The following is a 20181-nucleotide window of genomic DNA, read 5'->3' on the forward strand; positions in this document are numbered from 1 at the left end:
GAGCTATTGAGTTTAGCCATTTCTCTTTGGGTGCGAGTCCCAGACTTGCCTGCTTTCTATGATTCTGCTTTTTGGTCGGTTAGGTGCCCTAACCTGCCAAGCACTACTGTTCACGACCAAATATGACCATGTTTAGTTATCAGGGTCCCAGACCCTGTTGTCAGGGTCTGTGCCCCTCTCCCACCTCTACTGGAGCCCAGAGCCTTTCTGCCCACTCACATGCCATGTTCTTGGGTCAGTGAGGCCTTCCGCTTCTTTCCAGACCTGCTCTGTGCTTGTGGGACTTGCAATGCTCTGCTGTGCGTCTCTGGGTCTGCGGCCGCTGCGGCAGACCGTTCTGCCGGTGAGCATCCTTACTTCTCGGGAACGCCTTCTGAGTTCTCCCACGGGTCTGCCTTCCGACAAGCTCCAGACTTTTCGGTTCTTCATTCGGCGTACCGCTCTTCCTCCTTCTTGCCCATTGCACGGCAACAGCTTCCTTCGAGGAAGACTTCTCTCCTTCTCATGTCCTTCAATCTTTATACTACTCTGCAGTCTTAATTGTCTGAATCTACTAAACCGCGCTCTTGGACTAATGCATTGCTGACCACTGCTCCATGCCTCTTCTTCGTCCCAGTAGCCGAGGTCTGATCTTCACCGGGGAACTTCCTAGCATCCTCTTCTCAGTGTATCTTACTTAATTGTTGGTCTATGCTGCAATGGCACATAAGGGATGTAGGGAATGGGTATGAGGATGTGGGAGTCGCTAACCTCCACAGATTTACACTAAGATAATGAACGACATTGCTGCAATAACGCATGATGGATGGGGCACCACATATATCCGTATTTAGAAAACTGGCTGATTATTGCCAGTTCGCCAGTGGATACAATGGTTTCCTGCAACAGACTAATGCAAGCACTCTTCATCCTGTGATTTTCAATAAAGCAGAATAAGTTGGAGTTGGATCCTTCTCAGAGCTTATTTCTGGGGATAAGGTAGGACACAATTTTGGAGTTCAGGGATATTGTCACAGCGGTTAATCACTTTCTCTCAAAAGTCGACGACCGCTTGGTGGTACCAAACACTTACTAGGACTCCTAGCATCTTGAGTCTTACAGTATCGCTGGCCAGTCTGAAGATGAGAGCAATCCAGATGCCCTTATTGAGCTCTTGGGATCAGGCAACAGGCTATCAATCAAACAGAATTTAGATCCATGGGTCATTGGAACAAGACCATAAAATGGTGGAAACATCAGTCTGTTATGGGCGGGCCTCCCTTATGCCAAGCCTCCTATGCCGTGATGATTACTGCAGATTCTTCCATGGAAGGGCAGGGTGCCACCTTGGGGGAGCTAACCATTCACGGGAAATGGATTAGATCAGAAAAGTATCTTCGCATAAAATATCTGGCAATATTGATATACTGCTGAAATCAAGATTGTCCGCATCAGAACTGATGGTTCCACTACAATGTACTATGTCAACAAGCAGGGGGCGAGTGAGGTATCCAGCTCTATGCAGACTAGCAGTATAGACTTGGAATTGAGCACTAGATCAGATCAGATCATTCACCCTGTACCACTCTGTATTCACTCTGTGCCAGAGGAGGAGAACACAGCAGCGGATAGGCTCAACTGGCTGGGAAACTCCTCAGATGAATGGGAACTGAACCATATAGTTCTCAAAAAATGTTCAGCTGTTGGGGGACATTTAAATGTGGACCTTTTTGCCACAAAGCAGAATACCAAATGTCTTCTATATGCATCTTGGACAGGTCAGGGCAAGAATCTCTGGGTGATTCTTTCCAAATCCCCTGGGACAGACTTTGGTGTTATGCATGCATTTCCCCCCAACACCCTTACTACAAAGGGCATTTGCAAGCTTAAGGACTCCTAGACCTGCACAATATTAATAGCTCCACAGTGGCCCTCCATAGTGTGGTACCGAGATCTCCTCACCTAGCTCAGAAAAGTCTTATTCAATTGCAGACAAAGCCACTTCACCTGTTAAACCAAAAGAGAGGATCTGTGATTTGCCCTGGTCCGGAAGAACAAGCCCTCGTGGCCTGGTTCCTGAAGTTAACTCTGTGGCACCTAGCACTTTTGGAGCAGAATTTGCAGCTAAGTCAAAAGGCTATAATAATCGGGGCACTGTTGAGCGCCAAACAAGATGGCCGCCTGAAGCTCGAGCTCCGTGGCTGGGAGATCGCAAGATCCTATTTTGGCACTTTCACCACCATGCAGCCGATCCCGGCTTGCACGCTTTTGGAGCTGCTACCCCAGGGACCCTGCAGACCGAATCCCGACGAAAAACAGAGCCCTTGAACGCTATCTCTGGGCGCCGACGTGACCATCCCCCCGCCGGCTTGCAGCACTCCCGCGCGCCAAAACCCGGCCCCGGCGGAGTGGCGGACCGACTCGCCTGGGGGCCTGCGGCGGGTTCTTGCCCCAGCGGATGTGTGCCGGCGGGTGGCGGTCCGCCTCTGTCCTGGCTGGTGGTGAGATCTGGAGGCAGCCCGGGTGCATCCTGAGGCCGCGCACCGCCATCTTGGGCGGCCGCGACAGCTGGTGCTGGGCGGCCCGGGGCGCACTTGGAGAGACGTCTGCCCTGCATCGGGGCTGCCCGGGCCCCTCCCCTCGATTGCTGGGCTTCGCCGTGGTGCCGATTCGGCGGGAGCCTCCCCCCCCAACCCCCATCGCCCCGCCGACAGCGAGACTTCAACGCTCGGGGGATACACGCAGTGCTGCCGGATCCTTGCGGCCACCAGGTACGTGAGGCGGGAAGGCCCTGCAGACGCCCCTGGGCGGTAGCACTGCCTCACCCCCTCCCTTCAGTGCCTCGCGGATTGTCCGCCGGCAGCCCCCAGCCTCTGGGCCCATTAACGGTTGGTGTTATCCCGGGCCTGGCGCGCTCGAACTTTCCCTGGCCGGCATTTGTCTGGGCGCCCCGCCTCACGGACTCGCCTTCGGCCGCTCGCCCCATTGGGGGAGCCTTAGGCCTTGCGGGCCGCGTGTGTCTTCATTTTTGGGGGACTCCTACGCTCTGAAGGGGCCACGGTGATCTCAGTGCCACTACTCCACACAGGACCTTTTTGTTTACCGGCTGCCTGCCCTATCCTTCATCGCTGTGCTCGAGGCTGCGGCCTGTCTACCCTGCGGCGCATTGCGCTGGGAGGTGCTCCTCTCCATTCATCGCACTTGGTCACTCATATTCGGATTCCTGCTCTCACAGTGTCCGCTGGGCATCATCGCCCCCATCCCTGGGGTCTCCTACCCCGAGGTCTCCTTGCGTTGTCCCCCACGTCTCCCTGGGCTGGCTGAGACCCCGCGGCCTGCACTGGTAGCCGCAATATCGCATCTATACGGATTCACAGCCACGGCTCCCTCTGCATTACTCCGTTTCATACCATACTTCACATTCTCCCTCACGTGGTACAGGGTCTGAGCTCCCCCCTGCCTCTCTCCCAGGGCTGCTGGGGTCCCCCCCCCTCACTCCCACTCGACCTCCACCATCGCCAGGATGACCAAGGGAGGTGTGAGGAAACAGAGCTCCATCAACATGTTTGCGAAGGCTGCGTCGAGATCGTCAGAGGAGACCACTGAGCAGGCCCCTGTTGCATCATCACCCGAATCCCAAAATATGATGGACTTCATCCGTGAGGGCTTCACTGCACTCCACTCAAAACTGGATGACATGAACGGTACTATATCCTCTATTAAGGCCCACATCGAGCGGACCGATAGCCGAGTGTCAGAGGTCGAGACACGGGTGGGTTCCGCAAAGGATGCACTGGGCGCCCTGCGCTCCGAGGTCGTCGCTCTCTCCAGCCGAGTCCTCGGGGTAGAGAAGAACGACGAGGACTTGTAATCCCGATCGAGGCGTAACAACCTCTGCATTATCGGGGTTCCCGAGAATGAAGTTCATGAACCAATGGAGGTCTTTGTTGAGCATACATTGGTCTCGCTCCTGGATTCTCCCAAGCTCTCCCCGCACTTTGCCATTTAGCGGGCACACCGAGCCCTGACGGCTAAGCCCAAGCCCGGTGCTCCACCTCGGCCCATCATAGCCCGGGTGCTGAACTTTCGTGACTGAGATGCCCTCCTCAGGGCCGCCAGACTTAAAGGTGAGCTACTACTGGACGGCGCAAGGATTCATCTTTATCCGGACTTCTCAACGGCCGTCCAACGTGAACGCAAGACTTTCCAAGCTGTGAAACGTAGGCTGCGGGACCACTCAGTCAAATACGCTATGCTCTATCCTGCCAAACTCCGCATAGAACACGCCAACCAGGTGTTTTTCTTCACGATCCCGGAGGAGGCCTCCAGGTTTATCGACGAACATTTCCCTGGCTGACCCCTCTCCTCTGATCACGGTTTTGCAGTTACCCTTCTGTCCCGACGAGGAGTGGCCGGGTACGGCCGCCTTCCTGGTCAGGGTCACTCTGATCCTCTATTCCGGAATCTGCTTGTTTTGATCATTTTACAAATATGTGCCAGAACCCCGTTCAAGTTACTTGCAAATGTCTACTGTGTGCACCTTTTGTCTTATTTGGATCTGCCGCAGCCCGGATTGTGGCGGCCTGTCCGGCCTTCAGGCCCCCAGGCGCTGATGCCTCTGGTTTGGTTTTGGTTGAGGGGGGTTGGGATTGTCATCCCTCTGTTTGGGGGGGGGTGTGGGTGGGGGTGGGTCATGTCAGGGGTTATGATGTTAAAAAGTTGGCATTGGCAGCGAAGGCGGACCGCGAGGTGGTACTCAGGACTTGGTGCCGCAGGGCCGTGAAATTGGCCCGCTGGGTATTGACATTTTTTCTTTTTCAACCACCACTGCATCTGTGACCGAGAGTGACCTGACCTTCATGAGCTGGAACGTACGTGGGTTGGGCAATTATAAAAAGATGAGGCAGCTCCAGTTGCAGGCCGAGCGTCATGGGTCCAAGATTCTTTTTCTACAAGAGACACATGCTCGCGCGGAACAGTGTATGCGTTTTGCCAAAACTTGGGGTCCCCATAGATTCTTTACCGATTTCTCTACCCGAAGCCGCGGGGTCATGACCCTCATTCACAAGAGCCTCAAGTTTACTCTTATTTCCTCACAAATAGACCCTCAAGGCAGATATGTGTTGCTTCATGCTGCGCTCCAACACAGGGAGGTGGTCCTGCTGAACATCTACGGCCCTAACTTAGATGACCCTGATTTTTATGTACAGGTCACGTCCCTCCTTGATGGCTTCCCCCTTGCCCCATCCATTGGGGGGGCGACTTCAACACGATTTTCGATGTAGCCCTCGACAGATCTGGATCCAGGCCCCGTCAACTTTCCAGGGCAGCCTACGCTGCACTATCATCCCTGCCCCGTCTCGCCATGGTAGACGCATGGAGGTTCTTCTACCCGGACTCCCGTGTGTACTTTTTTTACTCCTCAGTCCACGATTCCTATTCCCGTATTGACAGATGGGTGATCTCCAACGAATTGGTTAAGAGCGTTATACAGTTAATGATCCTTCCCAGAGCCCTGTCTGACCACTCTCCAGTTACTGTGACCATCGGTTGGTGTCCTGATCCCGGCCGGACATGCAACTGGAGGTTGAAACCCCTCTCCTTACTGGACCCGGAGTTCTGTTCCGAGCTCGAGCGGTCGATTGAAGAGTTCTTCGAGACTAATACGGGCTCGGTAACGTCTCAGGCCACTTTATGGGAGTCATTTAAGGTTTATATTAGAGGGATTGCATTGTCCAAGGAGAATGGGGTCCTTAAGTCAATCCGGAGAGATCTTGCCGCTAGTGAATCCAGACTCTCTACCCTGGAAGCTACATGCTCACTTCACTCTACCCCGGGCAACCTGGCTGACATTGGGATGGAATTGGACACGTTCCGATACCTCGCGGATCGTGAACAAAGGTTTTTGGATAGTCCTGGCATGGCGAGGAGATATGGGGAGGGGGAACGCCCCGGTCGATTTCTGGCACGACTGATCCGTCACGAGACTGGGTCCCCACACATACTCTGAATTGAGAGGCATGACGGCTCCATGGCTGTCTCTTCGCAAGACATCAACAGGGAATTTTTCACATTCTACGAAACCCTATACTCTAACTCAGATGAGGTATCAGTGGCGGAGATCGACTCCGTTCTCGATGCCCTTCCTCTCTCAGCCCTGTCCCCGGAGGCCGCGGCCTCCCTTGACTCCCCTCTCACACTGGAGGAGCTGTCAGACGCTATTGACTCCTTATCCTCGGGGCGAGCCCCTGGCTCGGGCGGTATCCCGGTCGAATGTTACAAGCTTTTTAAGTCACAGCAGCTCCCTCACTTGCTGGCTCTTTGGGAAGAGTCTGTGGAGTCCGGTGTATTCCCCCCTTCACTCCGTGAGGCCACAATCACAGTACTACTTAAATCTTGTAAATCCCCCTCGCAAAGTGGTTCATATCGCCCGCTCTCACTTATAAATTGTGATGTCAAAGTATACGCCAAGGCTCTGGCGCTCCGGTTAGCTCCCTTCCTGCCATCTATCATCCATCCAGATCAGGCGGGTTTCATCCCAGGTCGCTCTACCTCCCTGAGCCTGAGGCGCCTATTTAACATGATTAACAGAATCAGTCCCGAGACGCACACAGTGGCTGTCACTCTCGACATGCAAAAGGCGTTTGACTCAGTTTCATGGAGGTACCTATGGCGGGTTCTTGAGTGTTGCAAATTCGGCCCCTCCTTTCTCTCCTGGGTCAGATTGCTTTACTCTACTCCTGTGGCCAGGGTCCGCACCGACAACCGTTGCTCCCCCCTTTTTGAGATCGCCAGGGGGACGAGACAGAGGTGCCCCTTCTCTCCCTTGATGTTCGCTATAGCAATAGAGCCCTTCGCTGATATGCTCCGCCAATTCCACGCTCATAGAGGCCTCCGCACTGCTGGCCAGTCGGACATAGTGTCCCTATATGCGGATGACGCATTGTTGTTTGTGCATTCTCCCTCCATCAACTTACCCCCAATACTGGAGGACATCATTCAGTTTGGTAGAATCTCTGGCCTTAAAGTGAATTGCTCGAAATCCACTCTTTTCCCACTCATGGAATGCACTCTCCCTCCTCCTGACACCCTTGGTTTCACATGGGCTCAATCCACATTTACCTACTTGGGGATAGTGGTAACGCGCCAGCAGGCGCTGACCTTCCAGGAAAACTATCAGAAGTACCTCACACACCTGACGGCTAAGGTCCGGGTCTGGGACAAACTCCCGATCTCCCTGGCAGGCAGGATAGGGCTGTTGAAGATGGTGGTGTTGCCCCAGTTGCTTTACATGTTCACTAACATACCCTTGTGGCCAGGGGGGGGGGCTTCTTCCGAGATTTGACCCATACTGTGAATTCCTTTCTCTGGCACTCGGGTGCGGTCCGCCTAAAAATTGATATCCTGTCTACTCCCATGTCTAACGGGGGCTTCGGTGCCCCTGACTTTCTTAAATGCTGGCTGGTATCGCAAATCAAATATACTTCGTAATGGTTTAATATAATGGACCCTCCCCTGCATGTCTGACTCGAGAAGCTTGCGGTCTGTGACCGTGACATCCGCTCCTTGGTGATACAACCCGCTCCCTTGGCACTGGACTCACAGAGCCCGGTTGCCTGCACGTCCATCGCATTAGCGAAGATGTGGAGGCTAATCAGAACTGCTTACGCCTTCCACGGCAACCTCCCTCTTTGGAATTTCCTCCCGGGGGTCCCGCGGGTCCCACCAGGCACGGTTCGTCGCTGGGCGGACGCGGGCTACGAGTTGCTACGTGATGTGTTTGACCAGGGTATATTTGTTGAATGGCCCGATCTCCCATTGCCCCTGAGGAGCGGCCAGAGTGTATGGCTCCAATACGCATCCCTCCGCAGGACCCTCAAGCGTAATTACCAGACGTTCCCCGCGTTGCCACCGGACGACCCTGCTATTGAGGAGCTCGCCTCCCCTGGGCCCACGAGGGGTAAAATTTCCAGTCTATACACTGTTACACTCCAGATCTGTCCCAGACTTTGCCAAACTGAAGCGTGCGTGGGGGGTAGACCTTGGTGTTGAAAGCGTTGGGCACATCTATGAGAGCGCACACATCGAGTGTCCTTCAACTCCTGGCTTAAACTCATTCAGTTCAAAGTACTACATAGGTTTCACTACACCCCGATCAGACTACATCGCATGTCCAGGGATCACCCTTCCAGCTACCCTAGATGCGGCCAGGACGATGCCGACTACATTCGCATGATTTGGTCCTGCCCCCGCCTCTCACAGTTTTGGGAGGCAGTTTGCTCGACAGTGTCTGCTGTGCTCGACCATCCCATTGTTCCTTCCCCAGTGGTATGCCTCTTTCATGACCTCCCAGGCCTCTCCCGTGATTCCAAAAAATTAGCTGGCCTCTGCCTGCTATTCGCGGTGCGCTCCATCCTGCTCTGCTGGCTTCGCCCCTCACCTCCCACACACGCCCAATGGCTGAGAGCGGTCACGTGGGCTTCGGACTCTGAGGAAGCTTGGTCCCATATACAACCCGCCCACTCCAGGCCTAGGAATGTCTGGCTCAGGTTCCGCTCTTACATGTCCGATCTTATCGCGACACCGGATGCCTCCCCCCCGCCCACTTCCCCCCACCAGCTCGGGTCCTCACGTCTATCAGTCTTCTGTTGCCCTCTCCATGCTGTGATTGTGCCCATTGATTGTGTTATTGTGTACGTACATACATTATGTACACTGTATTCATATTGTAATGCCTGACGCTGTTCACCTGTGTTTTGCTGCCACGCTGAATAATAAAAAGAAGTTTAAAAAAAAAAAAACCTATAATAATCAACCAGGACCCAGTATTTAAGTAAATGGTTGCGGTTCTGCTTTTGGGCTAAGGACGACAATATGTGTCCATTAGGGTGCTCTCTGGACAATGTTCTGTTTTTTGGCACATCTTGCCCATTCAGGAGTACAAGTCTCTACACCTCTCACTCGTCCTCATCCAGTGTGGGACTTGAATATAGTTCTGGCTGCACTTGCGCATAAACCTTTTGAGACATGGCATCCACTAACCTTAAGCTAGTCTTATTGGAAACTACAATTTTAGAAGCGTTAGTCTGCTCGCAAAGTTAGCGAAATTCAGGTGTTAGCAGCAAAGGAGCTGTAGATTGTTACATAAAGACATGGCGGTCCTAAGAACAAGCCCAGGTGTCTTGCCTATAGTCGTATCTCCCTTCCACTTCAACCAGGAATAACGCTTAGCGGTTTCTTTCCAACCCGCAGATCAAAGGCTGACAAAATATTGCATTGTTTAGATGTTTGCTGAGCATTACAATTTTGTTTGTACCGGACCAAAGACTTTAGAGTGTCACTGTTGGAGGATCTTCCCCAGGGTCACAAGCTTCTAAAGCTCCCATAGCCAAATGGATGGTAGCAGCTATTTCAGAATCATACAAACTACAATTGAAACCACCACAGACAGGAATGCATGCACATGCTGTCGGGGCAAAGGCCACAGCGGTAGCTTTCTAGAGAACAGTACCGTTGGACGTCATAAGTAAGGCCCGACATAGGCTTTTCCTTCAGCCTTCTGTAAACAAAACTGCCTCAACACTAGTACAAGGTCAGACGTTGCTTCCAAACAAGAAGTACCAAGAAAACCTGTTGTCCAATAGTTATAACAACTGGTGGTCCTCCCTGAGAAATGGTGCATTCGAATCATTCATACAGTATGGAGAAAAAGGGACGGGACGTAGGAGTAATAAAAGGTCACTCACCATAGTACTCCTAGTCCACAGTCACCTTTCTTCCACACACCCCACCTTCTATCCCCCTAATTAAAAGATCTAGCAGACTAAACTGTCTGATGCTACAAAGAGGACTGAGGTGAGGTGCCAGTGGACGGCGGTAGTTGGCCGTGGTTTAAAGCTACTCGATTTAAAAGGGAAATTGCAGTTTTGCGAGGCACAATGGTTCCTGTCCATGTATCGGGACGCCCATACAGTATGGAGGAAAGGGGACTATCGACTAGGAGTACTTCAGTCACTACAGTGAATAACTTTTTTATTTACTGCCTGCTCTGGAGAGAAACTTTAAGAATGGACACACCTTAAATTACAAAGAAATATGGATCACCAAGAACTGCTTTGCTTGGAGTTTGTTTTTCCTCTCCCGAAAATACATCTGCTATATATAATTGAATTACTTCTTTATTCTATAAAAATGCTAATTCTCAACTTAAAAAATAGGGAGTTAAATACTCACACTTCCGAATATTATCCTCTTCCCTGAACCCAAAAGCATCAGGGACAAGATAGCACTTTCCACAATAAATGATGGTATGCAAACCTTTTCTAAAGTGAACAACAAGCCCACTGTGCAATTATTTGCACCTCTGCCTACAGCACAGTAACAATGCTGTAAAAATGGCATTGATGCCACAGAATCAGTGTCTCTCTAGATTGCTGAATGCAAGAGAGCTGCTGTATGAAAGCACAGTTTTGTTTCACAAACACTCTGCAGAATTATTTCTGTGATGAAATTTGCCACTACTAATATGCCTCCCAGTCCTCTCGCTGTCCATTTCTCCCCCACAATGTCTCCATTTTCATGCACTCTCCCTACAGAGAGGGGGGGGGGGGGGGGGGTGCGTGTGTGTGTGTGTGTGGGGGGAGTGTATGGTATTGGGTGGATTTACTGGATCCAGGTGTCCTTGGTCTCTTGTTCGGTCTGGGGGCGGGGGCAGTATTTCATGTCTTACTGACTTAAGACTCTACAATATGTATTTATTAACCTTCTTTTTTATACTGAAAAAACAGGTAAGTGTTCTACTCCAAGATCCTGGCCCATTTTTTCCACATATGTCCATCCCCCCCATACGGGAGGGGACCAGTGCCTTTTGCACCGTAAAAGTGATTTCCACTTTACATTTTGATAGCACATGGTTCCACCCTGGCATACTGTCAGTCCTTTTTTCTGCACAGACTGGAACAGTTGCCTAAAACTGCTGTGCTTCTTTTTTGTGCTCTTTCCCTATATTTTTATTTTTCAATTCTTTTCCCAGCCTTTGGTGCCCTTGGTCCTCAGGCACAAGTCAGTGTCTGGGGTTCTGTAGGTCTGCTTCCTGCAACATTCGCTTCCTGGCATATAACCTGCACGCACTCTGGCTGAAGTGCCTCATTCCGAACACCGTTGGGACGGTTGTGTTGCATATGATGTATTTACTCCCAGAGCTCTCAAGAGTCGCCTCCAATGCTGGAGTACTTAGTCATTAACACTAAGAAGGTGCAAGCAAAGGGAAGGCAAGTGCTTCTACTTCCGTTAGCTCATCTTGGCCTATGGATTCATGTCAGTAGGTTTCCTCTGCTGAGTGGTCGGTACTTCGACTTATCGATGTACGAGGGGATCTCCCCGAGGCCTGTTGAGCTACATCAACCAGTGCCTGCGCCGAGGGGCATCAAGGCACTAATATTGTGTGCAAGTCCGAGGTCTTCCTGCCAGGTCATCAAGAGGCAAACAAGCTCTTCTACCAGGCCTGCGCCTGAGGGGAATCCTTTTGGTACCAGGACTACCCAAGCTCAGGACTTCGAGGACGTCATGCCTACCAAGCACCTGCTTGAGGTCCACAGTGCTTCCACCAGGAGTCTTCTGACAGATTCAGTTGAGTGTGTACCTCACATCTGTTCTAATCAGCCTAAACACCTTATCCCCCTTGGGACCTAGGGTCAGTTTAGTGAGGACAGATTGTTTCATGATTCAGTGTTTTTTTTGAGGTATAGACAGATGTCTGTCATCAAAGAACTGTTAAATCCTGCAGCCCCTATGTCTTCTCAAACACCTCCAAAGATAGATTGGGCTCATTCTTCCCTGATCTCTTTAGAACCACCCAAGGTCGCAACTCCTCCTCCAGATGCTGTACCGAATGAAGGTTTGGGGCTCTGCTGTCTGTAGAGCCTGCCCTTGTTTTGCCAAAGCAGCCTAAACAAGTGGTCAGACAATGAAGCCAAAAGGGAGGACTTTCCCCTCATTGGAAAGGTCCTTCTACATCCACGAGAGGACAGGATTCTGGAAGCATATGTTTAGAAAACGAATGCAAATGCATCTCTTGACTTACAGCAAGTCAATACTTTATTGGTGGGTGCCAACCAGCAACTCTGGTGGGAGATAGCTGTTATTTTATTTTTTTCTGACCTTCCTCAGGAAAAGCAGACTGTCTTAAAGTTAGGACTAATAGAAGCAAAACAAGTGCCGCATCGAATGCACTGTTCACTATATAGACACAGGCATTTGTGGGATATGTATGTGGGTAGATATCAGGCGTTCTGCTGGGCGAGGCCAACTTGGTTTTCACAAGATGTGCAGAACAATGTGTTCTACATCTTCCTTTTGATGGAACAGATTTGTTTCACTCCTCCACAGACATATTTAACAATAAGAAAACCAGTTCCATCACAGCTAAGTCATTGACTCTACTGACTAAACTTTAGTCCAAACCTTACCAACGAACTCGCTCCAGGCAAGACTGTTGATTCAATTTTGAGATTTCCGGGGCTCTCCGGACAGGCGGGCTCACCATCCTGATTGATCCCCAAGTACACGCTGTAGCATGCAACCCAGAATGTTGGCAAAGGGTTTTTATGTGCCACCTCCTCCGCACCCGTCTGGGCGCACCAAACACCAGTTGGCGGAAGGCTAAAAAATGTATTCATGGCTGGTTCCTCCATTTTGCAGACTTCTGCAATCTTTCCATCACTACAGGGGGTTTACGTCTTTCTCGACCTTCCTGCCTCAGCCTGTTCTCTCCTGCAGGTAGGGTCTTCTGCAATTATACTGATACTGAAACTTGTTCAAATGAATGAACACAGTGGAGCAAGTCCCTGCCCCAGAACAGGGTTAGGGTTTTTACTTGTGTAAATTCTCAGTCCCCATGAACCACAAGACTGACCTCTGGGTAGTACTGGACCGTTCTTTACTCAATCTTTTCATTCCCCTAGAAAGTTGAAGAGGGTGACGCCAGGGCAGATCACCCAATCCCTATACACAGGACATTAGATTTTTTTGATGGACCTAAAGGATGCTTACTTGCATGTGCCGATATGGAGGGCGCATTACTCGTTCCTCTGCTCCTCAGTTTTGAAACAGCCTTTCCAATACACTTTTCTACCTTGCGTCCTGGATTATGCTCGGCAGTTGTTCACAATGCTGTTCACAAAGCTTGATTGCCGTAGCTGAATACTCCTATTGAGAGACTTGAATGTCTCTGTATCTGGATGACTGGTTTGTGAGGCGGTTCCTCCCCAGAAGAAGCAGCAAGAGCCCTTCATGCCCCACTCAACCTTGTGATCCAGTTGGGAGTCTCCATCAGTCTTGCAAAGTCAGAGCATCTTCCAACTCAGACGCTGACATTCATCGGCTTCAGGTCAGACATAATTTCTGCAAGAGTGTTTCCCACTTTGATGAATATAGCAGGCATTTGTGCAGCCGCCTTTCACTTCCCAGAACAAACAATTTCAGTTGGTAGTTCAAGAGGCTTTTGGGTCTGTTGGTGTCCTACATTCTTTTTGTCCCTTCCCCACGTTCAAGATGAGACAAATTCAGTCACATCTATCTCAGCATTGGCTGAGAGACGGGCAGCCACAGAAATAATATTTGTATCCCTCCTCATCAGAAGGGAGATCTTATGTGGTGGCAGCAATTTCAGAATCTTGTGAAGGAGCCCCTTTGAAACTTCCTTCTCCCTCAGGATGGAGTGCTACTATGGAGGATATTTCTGTCCACAGCTTCTGGTTGGGCAATGATCTGTCTGCTGTGAGGGGTCAGAAATTAGAGGTTGACACAAAGTTGTAATGTTTCAACAATAAACATTTATTAAAATCAAAGGGTTGGACAAAGGCATCTCTGTCCCCATCCTAAAGATTTTCCCTGCCTAGGAAATGAAAACTAAAGATCAGTCTGTCTCGTCAAAATTATGCAAACTGTCCTTGTGTCCAAAACATACTAATCTGACAATCATGCCAGAAATGAACAACTACAGGTGTAAGGACATGTCTTTGACTTAGGCTTGGCAAAAAGTGTTCACAAATAAAGCAAATGGATACATCCATAAATAATAGTATTTTCCAAGGAGAAATCATTGGATCCAGAGGGTGGTTCCCTTCCCCTGGATTTCTCAGGTAGGATGACAAAGTTGTCTTTCAAGCAATAGCTTCTTTGATTCCTTATTCCTGGTTCAGGAAGTTTCTGTGCGAACAAGATGTCCACCATTGATCTCTTTCTATGTTACCTTGCACAAAGTTCACAAACCAAAGGGGTCTTATTTACAATGGGATATTCCATATAGGCTTCTCTTATTAAACCCCTTTTATATGTTAGAGGACCACCTGACTACTTGTCCATCAGAATTCTTACTGTGAACTCTTTAGATCTCTGCTTATAGCCTTCTGCCAGGTATTTTGATTATAACGGGAAAAGGTATTTGATCAATTTCCCAACTTCCACTTGCCTATTTTCTTAGTCTCTGGTATACTTGTTTTACCATGTGCTTTGCAAAAGTAAATACGTTTTTTTAATGACTTCAGTGGACCTTCTTGTATGCTCCCCTGCTAGTAGTCCTGTAGTATGTTCATCAGATCCCCTGGTATACTCTCCTGTCTGGTATCTTTCCCCAATGTCCTATTTCATTGTGTATTTCAAATGGATTGCCTGGTATACTCACCTGCTAGGAATTCCCTTCTGGGGTCTTTCACATCCCCTAGTGTGCTTCTCTGCCAGGTATCTTCCCCCAAAGTGCTCCCTGCCCGATGTACTTCTTTCACTAGGACTTCTCTGAGTTTACTGTCCCCTAGTATAGCACAGTTGTATTCCTTCACTGTATCTATACTGCTTTGGCTTGAGGCATTACTTGTTCAAACTTTCCACACATTGATATCTCATATATGGAGACGTTCAAATTCTGTCTTTGTATTCTACTTGGTCGGTATTTGAAACAAGTTCTCAATTGCCCACATTCCTGTCTGTATCCCCTGGGGTCCCCAATATACCTGGGCAGACTCGCTGATATTTGGTAGCGTCCCCGACCCACGGCACGTTGCTGCGGTGAAGCTTTCACTTTGGGATGGCGTTTCCCGCTCTGCAGGCCACCTTCCAGCTCCCCTGCCAGCACAGTGTTCACCTGCAGCTAAGACTGTTGCTTTTCGGCACAACGGCGTTCCCGGTAGCTCTGTTGCTGCCTTCTCCTCAGCAGTTGACCCACGGTGCCTGCTGTCTCATTTGGCCTCTCACCAGGCCGGTGGGTAATGCTTGTGAGCGGCAGTCTGGAAGCGACTGCCTTCTCCAGCACGATCCGTTCCCGTGCTTCTGCCTTCTCACTCGGTTCTGCTTCCTTCTTCTCCTTCTCCCTTTCTCGATTTGCGGACATCATTTTTAAATGTCTCGCGCACTCCGACTTCATTGCAAAAACTAGTCTGCGTGTTTAGCTTGGCGTTTCCTTCTCCGTACTAGAGGCTTTATGGGAGTTGGAGTCCATAAGATTTCTGGGACTTTTAAAGTGATTTTATGTAAGATTTTTGTCTGAAACAAAAACATCAGAAACGGGAGTGTGTCATTTATTTGAAATATGAATGGTCCTCTGCGTAGAGTGTTTTTGCAGGAAGGGCTTTTTGGGGTTTACAATGGGTGGAACTTGTGTAGTGACAACAAGCCATCAAGAATTTAGCGATTATGGGGTCTTCCTCTCTGGGAAGGGAAGAATACAGTGTCTCTCCTGATGTGGTCACCACCTTCCCCCAACATTCATCTCCTCCCACATGAACCCCCCTAGTAATACCCCCAGGGTCAGGATCAGGTAGCAGCTACTGGCCCAGCCTGTGTTGGAGGAGATCTGATGGGGAATCAGTGATGACTCCACAGGATTAATCTCACTGCCCAAATCAACGTTTTAGAACTGGAGGTGATTTTGAACGCAGTCTGGGCCTTTATCCACCGCGTTCGGAACAGGGTAGTGATTGTTCAGATGACCAGCGCTGCCAATGTGTTCTTTGTAAACAAGAAGTCGAGTGCCTGGTCCCTGGGTCTGTCTCCCGGCATTTGTTTGAAGAGGTATGGGTTGATTAAAAGTGGTTCTGTTCATGTTCAGGCCCGTGGGGAGGGGACAGAAATTGCGGCTCTCTACACTTCCACCACCCAACTCTTAACCTCCGCCACCCTCTCTAGCGTAGGACTGGCTCTGGCCTTGATCCTGGTAGATATCCTTGGGACAGGCTGAGAGGTTGCCATCTGCTCTTTCCCATGTCGGATTACTGATCTTGTCACAAGAATTCCCACTGCGCTGAAGCCTGCATAAGTGAAATGTCACCAAGCCTGTCGATGGGGAAGATTCAACAACTTGTGGATCTGTGAACGATCCAATGTTGAAATAGGTAATCGAAAGGTAGACTAGATGGAATCACCTACGCTGTCCTGGCAGAGCTTATACTGCCATTGTATTCTCATCACTAGAGCTCTTCCTCCTTGACCTTCACCCAATGGCCCAGAGTAATAGATGAGCAATATTTGAGGGTGGTCTATTGTACATGCATATAAACACTGCATAACCAGAAATGCACCACTCCAGCCCCACCCCCTCAAGTGCACCAGGACCACACATTAACCCCATCCCCAGTCATCTCATACAGGTCTAAAGTCTGACTCGCATTACGGTCTGCCATTTCCATCCCAAAGCTAGCCGAGTCATAATGACTCTATAACTTAAATCCTGTGAATTGCGGACAGCAGAGATTTCAATTGTGACAGTTCTTTCGTCATCCTCCAGAAGCAGGGGCTCAATGATCTTACACAAGTGTCAAAATTCACAGCAAAGGGAAGGAATGTTAGTATTTCGATCCTAACAAGAAACTCCTATATAGCTAGTCCGTGTACAGCACTGCTCACAGCCTATAGAATACCTTACAACTCCTAACAGCCCTTGCTTGTCTTAATTTTTTATATTTTTTTCTGGGTGTGCTTCATCTGTAATGTGCTAGATGGCAGAAATTCCAACAGTTACAAGCCATTACTGACTTTCTTTAGTGGTATGCCCATAGATGAAAGGCTACTTCAATTTGATGCTGATCTTTGGGTTGATTTTGGGCATTGTGCAGTACAGCAGTTGAGGAAACTCACAGGTTGGGTTACACTGCCCAAAGAATGAAATCGTTTTTTTAAAAAGAGATCCTTTAAAGGCCTGATGGGTTAGGTATAGCAGATCAAATGGTGGTGTTAGTCTGGAATGCAATACTTTATGCAGTACTGGGTCGAGCACAGCTATCAAAGGGTGGTGCCTTTTAAAATCAGGGCCAATTGGTTTTTGCATCCTAGATGGAATGACATTGCTAATCTGAAAAGGCATAAATGAACACCTTGGAAAAGGTCATAAAAACAGAGGACATCAAACCAGTAGGCAGCAATTGCTGCTTTTCAAGTGGTTAATACATGATTCAACATCCTGAAAGACACCACAGCAAAGCCTGAGTCCTTGGACAAATCAGACGGCCAATTGAGCACAATGTTGGGCCTTGTCCGACCTCTTAAGAAGACTAAGCAATGGCTTGCAGTGTGTGTTTACCACAACACTTTGGTTGATTGTAGGCAATTGTATGCAATTTTGGATGAAATGTATACTTGGAGTGATTAGATTATTTTGGTTTATTGTAGGCATCAGTTTACCTAAAGGAGCATTGAACAAAAGCTTCTGACTCATGACTGCTCCGTTTGAACTGTCTTTCAATATACATTTGTGCCAAAGAGGCTTGGTTTTTTGGTGGAAGCCACTCACTTTGTCAGCTACAGCAGTCTTATGGTTTCTTTGGACACCCTGGACCACCAGATTCAAGTTAATGAAGCTGGGACCCTCCCAGCCCAAGGAATTGACCTTTGAGATTATGGGGAACCAAACCCCCACATGTGGACCTGGACACTGGCCCGCCAAGACCACTTAGAACGCTCCGGGATCACACCAAGAAGTGGTCCGTGCTTAGTCTGTTTAATGCCATTTGCTCACACATACACAACCTTGGAGGACAAGGCAGGAAACAATTGGCTTGGAAAAGAGGACCATTCCCTAGAGTGGAGGGGCAATGTAACACAGGAACAAGAAGTGGAAGATGTGGGTTAACCTGGGGAGGTCAGAAGTGGAGGTGGAGGACGGCCAAGAGACCAGTAGAAGAAAGGAGGGCACTGCAGATTGTCGAGGGATTGCTGGAGTGGATAAGGTATTGGTTTGGGAATTTGCGTAGTTGTGTGGCATGTGAATAGAGGAAGTTAGTGCAATGAGTGAATGAGAAGGGACCGCTAGTTGGTGAAAGGGTTTTTTATGTAATAAGATGGGTTGCAGCAGTGGGGGAAAGGAATGGGGTGCACAGGGGTGCAGCATTGGGGGGAGTGGAGCAGTAGGAGGAGGGGGTGTAGCAGCTAGAGTAGGGGAGGAGTAGTGTAGCAGCTAGAGTAGGGGAGGAGTAGTTTGGAGGAGAGTAGTGACTAAGCGGGGACTTAGTGAAGTGGAATGGGAGGAGTTGTTGCATCTAAGGGTAAAGGTGAGAAGTAGGATGAGTAAAACCTCAGAGGGAAGTACTAGTAGGAGTACATCTAGGGAAGTGGTAGTGAGAATAGAGGAGAGAGATGTGAATTGGCATGTCTGCTCTAGCCTTAAGGCACAAGCAACTACAAAGCACTTTACAAACTCCCATTAGAACATACATCTATTGTTCAATTAGGGACCGTTGGGGAAATTCCATAGGAAGGTTAGATAGTCTGCATATAGAGAAACCATCTGTAGGAGAAGGGGAGATAATTGACAGTAGTGATTATTTATTATTTTTAGTTTCATTTACAAAACATTTCATTTATAATTGAACAGAACTTGTTTCTCAACATTTCAACAGGATAAAAACCCCAAAAGAAAATTAGACATTCAATAACATGTTATACATCTACAGGTGCATGAGTGACCCAAGTCAACAGAACTTGCCTCTGTAATTGATTTATGTTTGCCTTATACTTCATCCAGTACTGGGGTATTTCCTATCATTAGTCTTGATTTTTCTAGGATTCAATGATCTTATTCCAAAATTGGATTATAGTAATAGTCAGGTTTTTATTTTTTCCTGCCAAAATGAGTCCATCTTTCTTTGGGATCTCGCCGGAGACCAGGGTTTGCAATAATTCCTCTAAATAGGTTTTTTTCCGCTCAAATTGGGACATTCCATTATAACATGGTGAAGTGTCTCAATTATACCTTCATGTTAGCAAAATCGACAGTATGCTAGTGAATTGGGAATCTGTCTAGTTATTGCAAGGAGTTCACGCGTGGGTAGCTGGTTCATCCGGAATCTGAAGAATTGATCTTTTATGTGGCGGTCTGGAAAAAAGAATCAGATATGGTGGTAATTGATTGATCGTTCCGATATCCACATCACATTGTATGTTCATACGATATTTGGATTTTTCAACTATGGTATAAATCCAGTCGTTCTGTTGCATTTATTTGTTTGCTACCTGCTGCCCTTAGTGAGCATTTCCAAGGTTATCTCATTGCTTAGCATTAGTTCCTCTATTGCTTATTTCTAGGTTTTGAGCACTGTGTCTGCAATCTAGTTCGGCCTGTCGCGCAGGATGTCATAGGCCGGAATGTCTTCTTTGTTTGCCATTTTTCTATAAAAATCGAGTTGCTTCAATGTCACTATAGATTTCAGTGACTGGGTGGCTAGTTCATGACATATTCTTGCTGCGGGAAACTATTTGGGCGCCCTAGAATTTTCCGCCAGAAGCTACCTTCTAGTGAGTCCCAGATGGTTTGGTCCAAGTTGATCAAGTTTTCACTCCCATAGGTGGTGATTGCTATTACCTTCTGTCGATAAAATGTGATAACAGCTTTCATAGAATATTTCCCAAATTTGCGATTTCCCTTGACGGGCCACAGAGGAGATTTTGGTTTTTAACTGCATCGCCCAGTCTTTCTCAAACTCTGATTGGTTAAAAAGGATTCCCAAGAATTTAATAGTTTTTTGTTGTTCCAGGAATTTACCGTCCATATGGAACCTTGATGATTTTGTTTTAGTTTTACGGATATTTCTCAGGGTCATAATTTTTGTTTTGGTCGTATTCATTTCAAGTTCATTTGTGTTTTCATATATTTTTCCAATTGTTTGAGACTTCTTTGTAGGCCCACCGGGGTTTTATCGAGGATCACAACGTCGTGGG

At 48.6% G+C, this 20181-nt stretch overlaps 1 protein-coding gene across 3 annotated transcripts in view; it reads left to right on the forward strand.

Annotated features, from left to right (window-relative positions):
• Positions 1-20181, forward strand: part of IDE (insulin degrading enzyme) — a 2084778-nt gene that overhangs the window by 1124557 nt on the left and 940040 nt on the right. The window lies entirely within an intron of this gene.

The sequence above is a fragment of the Ambystoma mexicanum genome, chromosome 8, assembly GCF_040938575.1.
Source record: "Ambystoma mexicanum isolate Mex_15411 chromosome 8, UKY_AmexF1_1, whole genome shotgun sequence".
In the NCBI taxonomy this organism is placed as follows: domain Eukaryota; kingdom Metazoa; phylum Chordata; class Amphibia; order Caudata; family Ambystomatidae; genus Ambystoma; species Ambystoma mexicanum.